We start from the raw sequence: 14,720 nt of genomic DNA, 5'->3' as shown, positions 1-14,720 counted from the left end.
AAAATTATACGCTAAAGTTTCAGCTTTCTTTTAGCGATAATATATAAAAAAAATATTTTTACATCTTACTGAATATGTTAGGGCATGGGGGCTTTATATACATTCAAGAATAAAAAAACTAGAACCAACATTTTGTCAAAGATTGACAAGTACATCTTGCTATGAAAGTCTGCACACACTCGAGAAAAATGTGTGCCCTGGTATGGCAACACTCCCATTCTACACTGCAGTGTAGAAAACGCGGCAACCCTGGCCGTCACTAGTGTTGCCATTCTGCGGAAACTCATCAATCATCAAAACGGATAAATACGTCATGCTGCGGACATAACGTCATCAGCAGAATTATGTATATGGTAGAAAAAAATAAAATTACAATTCGGTATATCTTGTTATTGTATTCCCTAAATTAAAATAGGTTTAATCACATACGAATATTACTATGAATGGTGGTACGAGGTGATTACCTGCACTGGACTACGGAAATGTCCAGCTCAGTATTTATTACTAGACTTCCTCGTTGCATTTACCTCTGTGACATATCACAAAACTACCATCCTCCCTCACCTACACTTATCCAGAGTGCAATGTAACCTAGGTTGGCCAGATACAAGTCCATATGTCACATCATTACATTACAATTATATCAATGGGCAAATCTACAGCTTTCTCAGATACAGCAGTAGCCCCTGTAATTAGACTCTAGTACGTTTTCTTTCACTAAATGATGAGAAAACGACGGAAATTGGAGCTACGGACAAACGGCAACACTGGCCGCCACCACTGTCCTGCGTGCATACCTTCCGATATTTACAGTGTACGTAATGAAAAAATACAGTAAAGTACACTGTATATACAGTACATTTAAATGCCTGTATTAGTTATTATTACAGAATTATCAGAATTATAGTATTATTATTACAGTACAGACGCTCCTCAACTTACGTTTTAGTTACGATCCAAACGGTCGAACGTAAGTTGAAAATGAACGTAAGTTCTTACTGTACTATACATCCGTATATTTTATTACCATATCTTATAAAACACCCCTGAATCATTATACACATAACATTGTAAAATAATAACATTAATTTCAAATATACTAAATTCAAGCAACATAAATTGAGATGGTGGAGGAGGGGGGAGGAGGAGGAGGCAGGGCACGTTCAGTCTGTCGTTTGTGCCATGTAAACAATGGACGCAGCGTCATGCGTAAGTATCGTTTGAACTACAAAGAGCGTGCTAAACTAAAAATTTCATTCAAAAAAAAAAAAAAAAAAAAATTGCTATTTTTTTTTACAGTCAGTTCAAACATAAAATCGAAAAAACATAAAACGAATGAATGTAAGTAGAGGAGCGTCTGTATTGTTATTATTAAAGTGTAGTATCATTCTTATGTGTTTCTATGCCATATCATACATCACCTATACATATACCGCTACGAAAATCTACGGGTGTTAGGGCGATATTTTCGATGACCGAACTTTTGGCATGACCGGATCACCCTTCCCCCCAATTAGTCCGGGCTTTCGAGGTTTGACTGTATATACATATATATACACACATATATATATATATATACATATATATATATATACATACATATATATATATATACATACATATATATATATATGTACATATATATATACATACATATATATATACATACATCTGGGGTATTGGCTGCTTGTTATTGTGGCAAAGTAGCATGCAGTCGATACTTTAGGGTCTATATGGGGCGCCCCTACGGACCAGAGCCACACATCATTTTGTCTATGATAGAAGAAATTCTGTTCATAGAGAAATGATGACACTTTTATGCTACGACTGTCCCTCCGTTATGCTATCTCCCAACCCCTTGTTGCTGTCCTGTACCATTTCTCTGAGTATTCTCTTTCTGTGATGGGGGAATTCCCTGTGGTGGGGGAAAAGAATACTGCCACCAAGTTTCCCACTTGGATCGTAAGAGGCGAGAAGAAAGGGACGGGGAGAGGGACTAGGCATCCTTCTCCCTGTAGCCCCAAGGGGCAGATTCCTAAAAAGAAAAGGAAAGGCATAAGGGGTGCTGGAGGGCCTCAGGCCAGCACCCTAAGGTTTGGGTCTTTTAATGTGCGTGGATGTGGTACAGATGAGAGTAAAAGGGAAGAGATAGGTAGTATGTTTGTGAGAAGAAAGTTGGATGTGTTGGCTTTGAGTGAAACTAAGTTGAAAGGGAAGGGCGAGTGTAGGTTTGGGAGTGTAAGTGGGAGGTTATCAGGAGTGAAGAGAGGGCGAGGGAGGGAAGGGGTGGCTATTCTAGTAAGTGAGGAGATAGGTAAACGTGTAGTGGAGTGGAAGGAGGTTTCCTTAAGGACAATGTGGATGAAGGTGAAACTGGGAAAGGAGATGTGGGTCCTTGTAAGTGCATATGGGCCTGGCAGTGAGAAGAGCATGGAAGAAAGGGAGGCCTTTTGGACAGATTTAAATGAGTGCATAGAGGGTTTAGGAAGAAATGTCAATGTAATAGTACTGGGAGACCTTAATGCTAGGGTGGGAAATGGTCCAATCGATGGAGTGGTTGGGAAGTGTGGAGTTCCAGGAAAGAATCGTAGTGGAGAGTTGATGGTGGAAATGTGTCTAGAAAGAGAGTTGATGATAGCAAATACAGTGTTTCGGAAGAAAGTCAAGCATAAGTACACATGGGAGAGGGTGGTGGAGGGAAGGGTGGTAGATAGAGCGCTAATGGATTATGTAGTGGTAAATAGATTTATGATAGGAAGAGTTAAGGATGTACATGTGCTAAGGGGAGAGGGTGGGGGAATATCAGATCATTTTTTGGTGGAAGGTAAGTTGAAAGTGGAGGATAGATGGAGAAGGAGGAAAGGGACAAAAGGTAGGGAGGTTCTTAGAGTGAACTCCTTGAATGAAAAGGAAAAGGAGAAGGAGTACGAAAAGAAGCTGAAGGAGGAGTGGGAGGGAGTAAAGGATAGAGCAGAGATGGGTGTGGAGGAGGAATGGGGATGGTTCAAGGAGGGAGTCTTAAAGTGTGCAAGGATGGTGTGTGGAACAAGAAGGACAGGGGGAAATAGAAGAAAGGGTAGTGAATGGTGGGATGAGGAAACAAAGAAGGTTGTAGAAGAGAAGAAGCGAGTGTTCACAGATTGGTTACAAAAGAGGACAGGGGAGTCATATGAGACGTACAAAGAAAAGAAAAGAGAAGTAAAGCAAAAGGTAAAGGAGGCAAAGAGGAGAGCAGATGTGAAATGGGGTAGGAGTATGACAGAAAATTTTGAAAGTAATAAAAAGATGATTTGGAAAGAAATTAAGAGAGGAAGAGGAGGCGAATCAAGTAGGGAAGAAAAGGTAAAAGGTACAGATGGAGAGATGATAATGGAAGAGATGGCAGTGAGGGGAAGATGGGCAGAATATTTTGGGGAGTTGCTGAATGTGAAGGAGGATAGGGAAGGAAAGATAGCTGCAGTGGGAAATGCGAAGAAAATGAGAGTGATGAGTGAGGAGAATGGAGGAGAAATAAGGATGAGGTGAAGGCAGTTGTAAAGATGATGAAAGCAGGTAAGGCACCTGGTCTGGAAGGATGTCATGCAGAATGTCTGAAAAAGGGAGGTTCAGTGATGGTGGACTGGTTGGTGAGGTTATTTAATGTTTACTGGAGAGAGGGTAGAGTACCGGAGGACTGGAGTAGTGCCTGTATAGTTCCTCTTTACAAGGGAAAAGGGGGCAAGTGTGAATGTAGTAATTTCAGAGGGAGCCTGTTGAGTGTAGTAGGGAAGGCTTATGGGAGGATCTTAATTGAGAGGATTAGGAGAGGAACAGAAGGAGTAATTGGTGAGGAACAGTGTGGATTTAGGACGGGTAGAGGTTGTGTAGATCAGATCTTTGTGGTAAGACAGATATGTGAGAAAGCTATAGGAAAGGGGAAGGATGTTTTTTGGGCTTTTATGGATCTGGAAAAAGCTTATGATAGGGTAGACAGAAAGGCACTGTGGGAGGTTATGCAGATTTATGGTATAGGAGGAAAGCTTTTGGGAGCTGTCAAGAGTTTTTATGAGAGTAGTAGAGCATGTGTTAGGATTAGAAATGGCGAGAGTGAGTGGTTTGAAGTAAAGGTGGGACTTCGTCAAGGATGCGTTATGTCGCCCTGGCTGTTCAACTTATACATGGATGGAGTGGTGCGAGAGGTGAATGCTAGGGTAGTGAGTCAGGGATTGGAGATGGTTAAAGAAAATGGAGAAAAGTGGGAGGTGAGCCAGCTGTTGTTTGCGGACGACACTGCGCTTGTGGCAGGGTCAGAGGAAGGATTGAGGAAGTTGGTGGCAGAGTTTGGGAGAGTATGTGATAGAAGAAAGCTAAAGATAAATGTGGGTAAAAGTAAGGTGATGAGATGTACAAGGGGTGAAAGTGGCAGTAGACTGGAAGTGAACATTAAGGGAGAGCGACTGGAGGAAGTGAATAGTTTTAGATACTTGGGTGCAAGTGTAGCAGGAAAAGGTGGAGTGAAGGTGGAGGTAGAATGTAGATTGAGAGAAGCAAGTAAATGCCTTGGTGGATTAAAGAGTGTAATGAGGAATAGACATTTGGGAATGGATGCTAAGAGGAGACTGTATGAAGGAGTGATTGTGCCAACAGCACTGTATGGGGCAGAAACATGGAACATAAGAGAAGAAGAGAGAAGGAGTTTGAATGTGTTTGAGATGAGGTGTCTGAGAAGTATGGTGGGGGTTACCAGGCTGGATAGAGTGAGAAATGAGGAGGTGAGGAGGAGAACATGGGTGAAAAAGGAGCTGGGAGATAGGGTTGATGAAAGAATATTAGGATGGTTTGGACACATGGAAAGAATGAGTGAAGAAAGACTAGTAAAAGAGGTATGGAAGGCAGATGTGGAGGGAGTGAACATGAGGGGACGTCCTAGGATGAGGTGGATGGATGGGGTGAAGGGGGCTTTGGGGAAGAGGGGAATGTCTGTTGAGGAAGGAAGGGAGAGGACGGAAGACAGAGGTGAGTGGAGAATGGTTGTATATGGATGATGTTGTGACTGCATGAGGAGGAATGGGCAGGGGAGTGGGGTAGTATGTGTGAGTAAATTTTGATGCAGCCCGAAGGGATTTCTCCCCGTCCTCGCCTTATATGCAAAGGGGGACGGAGAGGGGGGGTCGCCGATTAAATGAAGCGGCCTTGCTGTGGATGTACTGTGTCTTGCGACACTGCTTCTGACCCAGGGCGGTGGGCAGGGTGCAGGGATGACCCGTCATCCAGGAGGTGCTCAGATGAGAGGAAGGGTGGGAGGGGTGTGGAGGGTATTTGGGGATGAAATGGGTGGGAGTGTTTTTATGCCTTTCCCTTTTTAGCTACCTCCCTTGGAAGGGGGAAAAAGCCTTGGTATATGTATGTATGTATTATATATATATACATATATATACATATATATAGTATATATTAGTATAAACAAATATTTTTGCAAAAGGAATATACAATATTACAGCATACATACATATACCAAGGCTTTTTCCCCCTTACTAGGGGGGTAGCCAAAATGAAAAAGGCATAAAATCATTCCCACCCATTCCATCCCTGAATACACTCCACACCCCTCCACCCCCCCTCTTATCTTAGCACCTCCTGGATGACGGCTCATCCCTGCACCCTGTCCACTGCCCTGGGTCAAAAGCAGTGTCGTAAGACACAGCACATCCACAGCAAGACCGCTTCATTAAATCGGCGACCCCCTCTCCGTCCCCCCATTGCATATAATGAGAGGACGGGGAGAAATCCCTTCAGGCTGCGTCAAAATTTGCTCACACACACTACCTCAACCCCCATCCACCCGCCCATTCCACCTCATGCTATCACAACATCATCCATATACAACCATTCTCCATTCACCCCTGTCTTCTGTCCTCTCCCATCCTTTCTCAACAGATATTCCCCTCTTCCCCAAAGCCCCCTTCACCCCATCCATCCACCTCATCCTAGGACGTCCCCTCATGTTCACTCCCTCCACATCTGCCTTCCATACCTCTTTTACTAGTCTTTCTTCACTCATTCTTTCCATGTGTCCAAACCATCCTAATATTCTTTCATCAACCCTATCTCCCAGCTCCCTTTCCGCCCCCGTTCTCCTCCTCACCTCCTCATTTCTCACTCTATCTAGACTAGTAACCCCCATCATACTTCTCAGACACCTCATCTCAAACACATTCAAACTCCTTCTCTCTTCTTCTCTTATGTTCCATGTTTCTGCCCCATACAGTGCTGTTAGCACAATCACTCCTTCATACAGTCTCCTCTTAGCATCCATTCCCAAATGTCTATTCCTCATTACACTCTTTAATCCATCAAGGCATTTACTTGCTTCTCTCAATCTACATTCTACCTCCACTTTCACTCCACCTTTTCCTGCCACATTTGCACCCAAGTATCTAAAAGTATCCACTTCCTCCAGTCGCTCTCCCATAATGCTCACTTCCAGTCTACTGCCACTTTCACCCCTTGTGCATCTCATCACCTTACTTTTACCCACATTTATCTTTAGCTTTCTTCTATCACATACTCTCCCAAACTCTGCCACCAACTTCCTCAATCCCTCCTCCGATCCTGCCACAAGCGCAGTGTCGTCTGCAAACAACAACTGGCTCACCTCCCACTTTTCTCCATTTTCTTTAACCATCTCTAATCCCTTGCCCACTACCCTTGCATTTGCCTCTCGCACCACCCCATCCATGTATAAGTTGAACAGCCAGGGTGACATAACGCATCCTTGACGAAGTCCCACCTTTACTTCAAACCACTTACTCTCTCCATTTCCAATCCTAACACAAGCTCTACTATTCTCATAAAAACTCTTGAGAACTCCTAGAAGCTTTCCTCCTATCCCGTATATCTTCATAACCTCCCACAGTGCCTTTCTGTCTACCCTATCATAAGCCTTTTCCAGATCCATAAAGGCCCCAAAAACATCCTTCCCCTTTCCTATAGCTTTCTCACATATCTGTCTTACCACAAAGATCTGATCTACACAACCTCTACCCGTCCTAAATCCACACTGTTCCTCAACAATTACTCCTTCTGTTCCTCTCCTAATCCTCTCAACCAAGGTCCTCCCATAAGCCTTCCCTACTACACTCAACAGGCTGATCCCTCTGAAACTACTACATTCACACTTGTCCCCTTTTCCCTTGTAAAGAGGAACTATATAGGCACTCCTCCAGTCCTCCGGCACTCTACCTTCTCTCCAACAAACATTAAATAACCTCATCAACCAGTCCACCATCACTGTACCTCCCTTTTTCAGACATTCCGCATGGCATCCTTCCAGACCAGGTGCCTTACCTGCTTTCACCATCTTAACAACTGCCTTCACCTCATCCTTCCTTATTTCTCCTCCATTCTCCTCATTCATCATTCTCATTTTCTTTGCACTTCCCACTGCAGCAATCTTTCCTTCCCTATCCTCCTTCACATTTAGCAACTCCCTAAAATATTCTGCTCATCTTCCTCTTACTGCCTTCTCTTCCATTATCATCTCTCCATCTGCACCTTTTACCTTTTCTTCTCTACTTGATTCGCCTCCTCTTCCTCTCTTAATTTCTTTCCAAAACATCTTTTTATTACTTTCAAAATTTTCTATCATACTCATACCCTATTTCACATCTGCTCTCCTCTTTGCAACCTTTACCTTTTGCTTTACATCTCTTTTCTTTTCTTTGTACCTCTCATATGACTCCCTCGTCCTATTTTGTAACCAATCTGTGAACGCTCGCTTCTTCTCTTCTACAACCTTTTTTGTTTCCTCATCCCACCATTCACTGCCCTTTCTTCTATTTCCCCCTGTCCTCCTTGTTCCACACACCATCCTTGCACACTTTATGACTCCCTCCTTGAACCATCCCCATTCCTCCTCCACACCCAGCTCTACTCTACCCTTTACTCCCTCCCACTCCTCCTTCAGCTTCTTTCCATACTCCTTCTCCTTTTCCTTCTCATTCAAAGAGTTCACTCTAAGAACCTCCCTACCTTTTGTCCCTTTCCTCTTTCTCCATCTATCCTCCACTTTCAACTTACCTTCCACCAAAAAATGAACTGATATTCCCCCACCCTCTCCCCTTAGCACATGTACATCCTTAACTCTTCCTATCATAATCCTATTTACCACTACATAATCTACCACCCTTCCCTCCACCACCCTCTCCCATGTGTACTTATGCTTGACTTTCTTCCGAAACACTGTATTTGCTATCATCAACTCTCTAGACACATTTCCACCATCAACTCTCCACTACGATTCTTTCCTGGAACTCCACATTTCCCAACCACTCCATCGATTGGACCATTTCCCACCCTAGCATTAAGGTCTCCCAATACTATCACACTGACATTTCTTCCCAAATCCTCTATGCACTCATTTAGATCTATCCAAAAGGCCTCCCTTTCTTCTACATTCTTCTCACTGCCAGGCCCATATGCACTTACAAAGACCCACATCTCCTTCCCCAGTTTCACCTTCATCCACATTATCCTTAAGGAAACCTCCTTCCACTCCACTACCTGTTTACCTATCTCTTCACTTACTAGAACGGCCACCCCTTCCCTCCCTCGCCCTCTCTTCACTCCTGATAACCTCCCACTTACACTCCCAAACTTAAACTCACCCTTCCCTTTCAACTTAGTTTCATTCAAAGCCAACACATCCATCTTTCTTCTCACAAACATACTACCTATCTCTTCCCTTTTACTCTCATCTGTACCACATCCACGCACATTAAAAGACCCAAACCTTAGGGTGCTGGTCCGAGGCTTTCCAGCCCCTTTTATGCCTTCTTTTCTTTTTTTAGGAATTTCCCCTGTGGGGCTACAAGGAGAAGGATGCCTAGTCCCAATCCCCGTCCCTTTCTTCTCACCTCTTATGATCCAAGTGGGAATACTTGGTGGCAGTATTCTTTTCCCCCACCACAGGGAATTCCCCGATCACAGAAAAGGAATACTCAGAGAAATGGTACAGGACAGCAACAAGGGGTTGGAGGACAGCATAACGGAGGGACAGTCATAGTATAAAAGTGTCATCATTTCTCTATGAACAGAGTTTTCCTCTATCATAGACAAAATGATGTGTGACTCTGGTCCGTAGGGGCGCCCCATATAGACCCTAAAGTATCAACTGCATGCTACTTTCCCACAATAACAAGCAGCCAATACCCCAGATGGGTAACACAATATTACAGGATAAATATAATTTTAGTACATAAACATTATTACATAGTATATCATCTAGGAGGTTGCAAGTGGAGTTCCTCAGGGTTCCGTTCTTGGGCCACTTCTATTCATAGTATATATAAATGATATAGACCATGGACTAAAATCTACTGTTTCCAAATTTGCTGATGATACAAAACTGTGCGGAGTGGCAAATGATCACTCAAACCAATTAGATATTCAAGAAGATTTAGATCAATTACAGCAATGGTCTGAAAAGTGGCTAATGAAATTTAACACAAGTAAATGCAAGGTAATGCACATAGGTAAAAATAACAGCAAGTACGATTACAAGTTATTTGGAAATTCGTTAACAAAAGTGGATAGTGAAAAAGATCTCGGCGTAATTATCAGTAACGACCTCAAATCGTCCAAGCAGTGTATTTCAGCCTCTGAGAAAGCAAATAAGATTCTGGGATTGATTGCGCGATCTTTTGATTTCAAAAGTCCATCACTCATTAACAAGCTATACAAATCGTTAGTTCGTCCACATTTGGAATATGCTGTTTCCGTATGGTCACCGAATCTCATTAAAGACATTGACAGACTGGAAAAAGTACAACGGCGAGCCACAAAACTGATTCCAAATATCAAAAATAAATCATACGAAAATCGACTTAAGCACATGAATCTGTTTTCCCTAAAAAAGCGTAGACTCAGAGGTGACTTGATACAGGTCTTTAAGATTTTAAAGGGAATTGACAACATCAAAAGTGACCAAATTTTCACATTGAATGAGAATCAGACAAGAAACAATGGTCTCAAACTGTCCGGAAATAGATTTAATTTGGAAGTAGGTAGAAACAACTTTGCCAACCGTGTAGTCAATGAATGGAATAAACTTCCTGCACAGGTAGTGCAATGTAGTTCAGTTCGAAGCTTTAAGAATCATTTAGATAAATACCTAAGTAAGATGCTGTAATTATTATAATTTATGTTATATTATTTGTTTTTGTTTTGTTATAATTTGTCTGTCTGATTTTCATTTATTATTAGTTATATGTCAATTTATTATCATTTACTATTTACCTGTTTGTTTGTTATTCAACTATACCAATGCATTTATTTATGTATTTTAATTGTTATTTACATTGTTATAGTTTTAATCTATTATTAATATTATTTTTTTTTTTTTTTTTTTTTTTTTTTTTTTTTGCATCCGACCTAGATATGGATCAAAAGGTCTCCTGTCGGCATGCTTTGCCTTTGTAATCCTTTGTAAGATGGGAGGGAGGGTGGAGGGGTGTGGAGTGTTTTCGGGGATGAAATGGGTGGGAATGTTTTTGTGCCTTGTCCTTTTTGGCTACCCCCCTGGTAAGGGGGAAAAAAGCCTTGGTATATGTATGTATGTATATCATTACCACTGAAAATATTTTAACTATCATTGATACTAATATTGAAGTGAATATGGAAAAATATGACAATAACAATAAGAGTAAAAATATAAATAAATTCATTATTAGCATTAGCATTATGATAATCATTATTATCCAAAATAATGTTATCAATAGTGACATTAATATAATCAATGCTAATGCTAATGAATTTGCTCATGTTAGGTAGTACTATAAATATATAAAATATTGGTCTCACTTGTTGCTTTTGAAGCTGCATCTTAAACAGCTGTGCATGGTTGTTGTTGTTCCTCCTCAGTGGGTTCTGCATTTTGATTTGTATTTATTTTATGTTTAAATATGTTAAGGTAAAACTACAATTCTCGAAATCAATAAACACATATTAGTGATTATATATATATATATATATATATATATACACAGGTAGTCGTCGACTTACGACCTATGCGATTTACGACTGATCGACTTTACGACCACGAGATAGTGCAATAATATTTAACATTTAATAGAGTAATAGAACTGCAATATTATGCCTGGCAGCGCAGAACAATTACTCCGCACGCCGCGAGACGCGAGTACGATGGTTTGGCAGGCTGCCGACACCGTCAGCATCCCAGCCAGCTAAATATTCTTTCAATTTTTTTCTCTTAAGTAAAATGTTTCCTAATTTTGCATTGTATTTTGTATTTCTATATGTTTTGCAACTAACAAAATGTAACAATAAAACTTTTTTTTTTTTTATGCCTAGGCTAGTTTGTCGTCGATAAAAATATGTTCAGCACAGTACGTAAGCGAAAAGAATGTGTTTTGAAATAAAAAAAATTCTTAATTTTGCCTTGCATTTTTTATTTTTATATGTTTTGCAATTAATAAAATGTAACAGTAAATTTTTCTTATGCCTAGTCTGTTATCAATAACAATATGTTTGATTCAGCATTTTGTATTTTTATGTTTTGCGAATGTAACAATAAACTTTGTTTATGCCTAGTCTGTTGTCGATAACAATATTTTCGGTACAGTACGTAAACAAAATGAATATGTTTTTAAATAAAAAAAAATCCTAATTTTGCCTTACAATGATTCTAATGTAACCAACAAAAAGTATTAGTAGGTCAAAGATGACAGGACTTTATTCAGTATGCATAGGCCTTGGCTATGTTTCCTAACAAAATTGATGAAAAAAGTTAATGAATATTAAACAACGTAGCTCAAAGATAATAAGATTTTATTCAGTATGCATACGTTTCCTAAAGAAAGTCTGATGGTAAAATAATACTAAAGTTAAAAAATACAGTATTAAATATCATAGGTTAAAGATGATAGGATTTTATTCAGTATGCTTAGGCCTAGGCTACGTTTCCCAAAGAAAATCAGATAAAACTACAAAAAGGTTAAAAAATTCTGTACAACATAGTTCAAAGATGCTAAGATTATTTCAATATGCTAACTTTAATATACAATATAAATATATATATATATATATATATATATATATATATACAGTAACAAAAATATTTAAAGGGTAATATATACTGTATATATATAAAGACCGACTTACGTCCAGATCGACATACGACCTGCCTGTCGGAACCGAACTTGGTCGTAAGTCGACGACTACCTGTATATATATATATATATATATATATATATGTATATATTAAACATGAGCTTTATAATAACAGCATAAAAAATCAGCAATAGGGCATAAGCACATCTATATGTTATAAAAGAAATAATAATTATCACTTGTATTCTGCTTTCTATAATTTAAATCTGTGTATGCATGTAAATCATCCTCTATGGCATGCTTCAGAGAACCTGGAAATGGGATTTGTAACACATAATATCAAGAATTGAAGATAATAATCATTCAATTTATTGTGATTTTTCTTTTTTGTTAACTCACCAAATCCTGATTCCATATACTGTAGATAAGAAATTACTACAGGCAATTCAGGAGCAGACTTATAATCTATGCCAGGTTTAATACCTGTATCAGAATGATATTACAATTATTGATATTTGCAAGACATGCTATTATTATCACCATCAATATAAAACAAGCATTATTAATATCACCCAGATCTCATACACTCAAGGTAAATGAAGCCACATACTGCATTTTGAAGCCTGAGATGCCACCTCCCCATTACTGTCTGCTGGTGTGATGGAGCTTGATATAGGAGGAATTGTTGCTACACCTGCACATACATTCAAAGGAAATTAGACATAACCTAAATATTGAAACAAAATTAAACATTCCTACTGAACTTATGCTTTGATTATTCAATAGCAAACCACTTAGATAACATTCTGTCATATTTTGTCATTGAACTTCGAATCGTTTGTTTGTTTGCGCGTCATACTCTGTCTGTCTGTCTGGCTACATTGTTTGTTTTGGTTGCACGTCATACTGAATGAACTGTAGAGGAAACTGACTAGCTACGTCATCACATTCTGTCTGGGACCAGTTAGAGAAACAGTCGTGACTCTCCTCGTAAGTTGCTTCCTTCCCTTACTTGTTCAATTATGTGGTCTACTCATATGATGAGTCCTATATGTTCATTATATATGTATATATTGTGTAAACTATATATTGTAATGTATTTCCAGGTGTTCTAGTTGATTAAAGCTTGGGAGTAGCTACCAAGTCTTATTATTATGACACATTCTAACAATTCATTATGTTCAATATATTCAAATAAACAGCTTTAATACATAAAATTAAGATTCTGATCAGGTAATGCATTCTGGAGAAGTCTGGAGCTGGTTGTTCCATTTGTGTAGTTTTTTGGGGAAAAATGTCTACTGCATAGCCTGTAACTCCTGTTCAGATCCTGAGCAGATTTTTTAAATAATTGTGGGACCTGGATAACATTCAGCCATGCCATACATCTGCAAAGATGTATATAATAAGATTATCATGTACTATATAGAAAATTACAATAATATGTGCTGAATCAAGACAAGTGTAATCATTACCTATTTACTTTGCCATTAATTAAAAGAATAACTAAGTAGCTAAATTACTGTGCAATCCACACTCTGTTTACTTTCCACACTATGCTTTAATTGTCAGTTCTTAAGACCTGTTTCAGCTCTCTCGTCTTGAATGTGACACGGATTCAATGTGTCCTAAGGATTTGTAGGAGGGCAACGAACCCCATCAACCCTCCCTCTTGGATGGAGTGAGAAGGAAAGTGTTATGGGGGCCTGGACAGGGGTAACGGCGGTTGATTGCCAAAAAGAAATAATGTCAGATTCGTTCGAATTAGCCCAAAATACCCTAGAAAAGCTCTAATAGTATAAAAAATATAATATATATATATATATAATGTATGATCCTTAAAAACAATATCTTATTGGCAACATGTCTGGGGAAAATATATTTCCTTCCTATGGTAAATTAGATGACATTATTACACCAAAAACATACATACATACATACATATACCAAGGCTTTTTCCCCCTTCCAAGGGAGGTAGCCAAAAAGGGAAAGGCATAAAAACACTCCCACCCATTTCATCCCTAAATACACTCCACACCCCTCCCACCCTTCCTCTCATCTGAGCACCTCCTGGATGACGGGTCATCCCTGCACCCTGCCCACCGCCCTGGGTCAGAAGCAGTGTCGCAAGACACAATACATCCACAGCGAGGCCGCTTCATTTAATTGGCGACCCCCCCTCTCCGTCCCCCTTTGCATATAAGGCGAGGACGGGGAGAAATCCCTTCGGGCTGCGTCAAAATTTACTCACACATACTACCCCACCCCCCACTTCCCCGCCCATTCCTCCTCATGCAGTCACAACATCATCCATATACAACCATTCTCCACTCACCTCTGTCTTCCGTCCTCTCCCTTCCTTCCTCAACAGACATTCCCCTCTTCCCCAAAGCCCCCTTCACCCCATCCATCCACCTCATCCTAGGACGTCCCCTCATGTTCACTCCCTCCACATCTGCCTTCCATACCTCTTTTACTAGTCTTTCTTCACTCATTCTTTCCATGTGTCCAAACCATCCTAATATTCTTTCATCAACCCTATCTCCCAAATCCTTTTTTACCCATGTTCTCCTCCTCACCTCCTCATTTCTCACTCTATCTAGCCTAGTAAC

General features: G+C 40.0%; 1 long non-coding RNA gene across 2 annotated transcripts in view; it reads right to left on the bottom strand.

The window, feature by feature from the left end:
- Positions 1-11,333: 11,333 nt before the first annotated feature.
- LOC143022583 (uncharacterized) overlaps positions 11,334-14,720 on the bottom strand; it is a 50,592-nt gene continuing 47,205 nt past the window's right edge. Inside the window, exons 4-6 of one of the 2 annotated variants that reach the window (XR_012966099.1) lie at positions 12,719-13,496; positions 12,508-12,591; positions 11,334-12,419 (exon numbers count right to left, since the gene is read on the bottom strand). This is a non-coding gene — a long non-coding RNA (uncharacterized LOC143022583). The remainder of the gene's footprint in view (positions 12,420-12,507; positions 12,592-12,718; positions 13,497-14,720) is intronic. The other variant, XR_012966100.1, reaches the window with a different exon arrangement.

Source organism: Oratosquilla oratoria, unplaced genomic scaffold (genome assembly GCF_046742065.1).
Source record: "Oratosquilla oratoria isolate Oo_2021 unplaced genomic scaffold, ASM4674206v1 SCAFFOLD121, whole genome shotgun sequence".
NCBI classification, from domain to species: Eukaryota; Metazoa; Arthropoda; class Malacostraca; order Stomatopoda; family Squillidae; genus Oratosquilla; species Oratosquilla oratoria.
The sequence above is the reverse complement of the archived record's forward strand: the minus strand, read 5'-3'. Positions and strand labels throughout refer to the sequence as shown.